The sequence below is a fragment of the Procambarus clarkii genome, chromosome 8, assembly GCF_040958095.1.
Source record: "Procambarus clarkii isolate CNS0578487 chromosome 8, FALCON_Pclarkii_2.0, whole genome shotgun sequence".
Lineage (NCBI taxonomy): Eukaryota > Metazoa > Arthropoda > Malacostraca > Decapoda > Cambaridae > Procambarus > Procambarus clarkii.
Window position 1 is genome coordinate 22647581 of NC_091157.1, and position 3391 is coordinate 22650971.

Genomic DNA, 3391 nt, shown 5'->3' on the forward strand with positions numbered 1-3391 from the left:
AGTGTACGTTTAATTGTTTTTTTAGTGTAAATAACGGAATAAAATGTAAGACATATTCTGCAGATCTTTTTCCAGATGTCTTTTATTTTTTTTTCCTAAAGAAAACTAAGATATTGCGAATTTTGCTTAACAATTACATTAATTATTAACTTTTTGTCGTTATTATTGTTATAATTAAAAGAATTACACCTTGTTTTTTGCTTATGTACAAAACAGAGTCTAATAACCACAGTTCGTTGCCCCTAAATCAACACAACATAACCAGTTTACTCATGTCATCGCCCCTAAATCAACAAAAACAACCATTGTATTATTGTAAATATTTATATCTTAGGATTTCTTAGCAATGGTAAGACATTTTTAAGACTCTAACCTTCGTAAGAAGGTATGCTCGTATACGAACTGAACGACCGGGCTTCACAACAAAAACATGGCCACATGAGTTGGATTATTCCGGTAATATTGAACTACTGTTCATTGTTATTAGTTTAACAATACTGTTAGGGAATGTCATAAGAGTTAGGGAATGTCATAAGAGTAGTCACAGGGCAACAAAAGATACCCAGCTTCTGGGTACGGGATCTTTGCCCGAAACGCTATGCGTGCTAGTGGCTTTACAATAATAATAATAATTTATTTAGGAAAAATATATACATAGATGCAGAGTTACAGTACAAACATTCTGTTTGATTTATAGATAGAGGTAGTACATACAATACCTAAAGCCACTAGTACGCATAGCGTTTCGGGCAAGATTGTAAAATCATCATTATTCCTATTTTCTCTCTTAGCTCGCAGTGTACCTTCTCGTATAAAAATAAATAAATAACCAGGGTTTTTTATGCGGCTGTGCTGAAAGCCTGACGTAAAATAAATCATTGTGTCAGAGAACAGGAAGCTACAAATTAGGCTTATATTGAGGTTCCCCCCTCCCCCCTTTCCCCCCAATTACGGGTCTGTCTAATTACCACAAGCTACCACAAGCTACACAAGCTTCACAAAGCTTCCTGGCAATACGTTAGTAATGAATAAATATGATATGTTAGGCTGACCTAACCTAACCTAACCTAACCTAATCAAACCTAACCTAACCTAATCAAACCTAACCAAATCAAACCTAACCAAATCTAACCTAACCAAATCTAACCTAACCTAATCAAACCTAACCAAATCTAACCTAACCAAATCTAACCTAACCAAATCTAACCTAACCAAATCTAACTTAACCAAATCTAACCTAACCTAACTTAACCAAACCAAACCTAACCTAACCTAACCGACGCTTGGATCGTCGACTTGATTTGGTGTCACCATTTCTTTATTTTCGTCTAATTTCTTTAAAAAAAAGATACTTTTTCAGATTAAAATTATGTTTTTTCGTGTTGTACATTCAGTACCAACATTATAATGAGTAAATATATCTTATTTATTCATTACTAACATATTGCCAGGAAGCTATGTGAAGCTTGTGTTGCTTGTGGTAGCTTGTAATTAGACAGACCGCCAATTACTGGTGGAGTAAATCAACCTAGCCTACTTCATCCTAGCATAACCTAGCCAACACTAGCCAAGCCTAGTCTACCCTTGCCTAGCCTAGCAAACAGCCTTTGAACCCCCTACTGTTAAGACTCTGCTCTCTGATTGTACCTATGACACCTATTATTAATTTCCTTCTGTATCTTTAGCTCCAGTATGTTGTTATATTATGCTGTGCAAATTTGGGACCTGGCCCTCTAGTATCTTACATATATGAATTATTTGATACCATTCTTGTCTCCTGTCCAGAGAGTACATTTTGAGAGCTTTGAGACGGTCTCAATTATTTAGATGTTTTATCATTTATATGTTTGCTGTTTATGGTCTCTTTATTTCCTCTAATTCAGAGATTTCTCCTGTTCAGAAAGGGGGAGTCAGTACCGAGCAATACTCAAGATGGGACAGCCCCAGTTATTTGAATAGTATTAGCATTACTGTGGGTGGGGTCTTTGATTTTTAACATTCTCATAAACCATTCCATTATTTTTCTGGCCGCCACTATATTTGCTTGGTTATGTTCACAAAGTGTGAAGTCGTCAGACGTCGTAATTCTCAGATCTCTTGCATGTTTTTTCCTTCATAGAGTAGGTCTGATTGTGTCCTGTGTTCCTTGTTTCATTTAATTTCCTCGTTTCTACTATACTTCAGCACCTGTAACTTATCACTGTTAAAATCATGTTATTTCTGTTTTTTCAATGTCTCCTACAGTGCCAATTTACTTGTGTCTTCTGTATCATCTGTAGAGTTTCATTATTCAAATGTGTTATAAAATACATGCACCACCATCTTAGTGGTGCATATATGCATTCTACCTTGCATTTATATGCAAGGTAGAAAAATATGCATGAAAAAATATATATGAAAAATATGCATTTTTGTTTTTTTATAATTAATCTAAACTGATGCTATTGTATATCTGTTAATAATTTATTTTTGTTTTTTTTAGGTAAAATTTAAATCAGACAACATTATCAATTGCAACATTACAACATTGTCAACAATTCTATCTGAGAGAACATTACAGCAATGGCTTCCAGTAATTCAAGTAAGTTACATTATAATTGTGATTTCTTTATAATATATACTTTAAATTTTATTTTTCTATGTTATTAATTTTATTTGGGTGTAAGTTCATATTATCATTAGATATAGAGTATAAAATCTTAATTTTGTTTTGTCAATTTTGTCTGTTAGAATTGCATATCTATTTCAAACTTTATTAATACCACAAAATGTTAGTTAAGTTGAATATTAATTTAATATTATTGGAAGATCAAAAAACTTAGTCAAATAAGTATTTGAGTCCCAATTCAATGATTTGCAGTTCACAAATTGCAATTTTGATTTACATTGAAAATTCCAGATTATTCTTCTCTTATTTAAACATATTAAATTTGGTTTACTTGTGTAATTAATAAAATCTGGTACTGTACAGGTTCTCAATAATACAATCACAATTCTCCGCTCAGTCTTCTGTAGCACTGTACTGCTTTGTGGTCTTTCATTATGCTGCTACTGTGTTTTTTGTACCACTGTATTACATTTTAAACATTTTACTCTTTTTTATGATTGCCCAGATTATCTTTATTTACAGGCCAGAAGAAACCTTTCCAGCGGTGTCGTCCCATCTGCAGTAATGTCATTAGTGTTCGTCGACATTTCTGCAACTGTGGACACAGCTTTATAGATGAAAAGCGTAAGGGTGATTTAGAGCGGGAGGAGAAATATAAGGAAATGGGTCGAAGAGCTGCTAAGCATCAAAACCTTTGCAGATCATTTAAAGCCATGAAAAAATCTGTAAGTATTTCATGCATTCTATTATTTCTTCAATTAGAATTGTATCATATTGTATTAA

The 3391-nt window shown here is 33.1% G+C and overlaps 1 long non-coding RNA gene across 1 annotated transcript; it reads left to right on the plus strand.

The window, feature by feature from the left end:
- Positions 1–385: 385 nt before the first annotated feature.
- On the plus strand, positions 386–3153 carry LOC123759730 (uncharacterized). The gene is made up of 3 exons (XR_011227226.1): positions 386–456; positions 2483–2581; positions 3131–3153. It is a non-coding gene; the product is annotated as an uncharacterized lncRNA (long non-coding RNA).
- Positions 3154–3391: the final 238 nt, after the last annotated feature.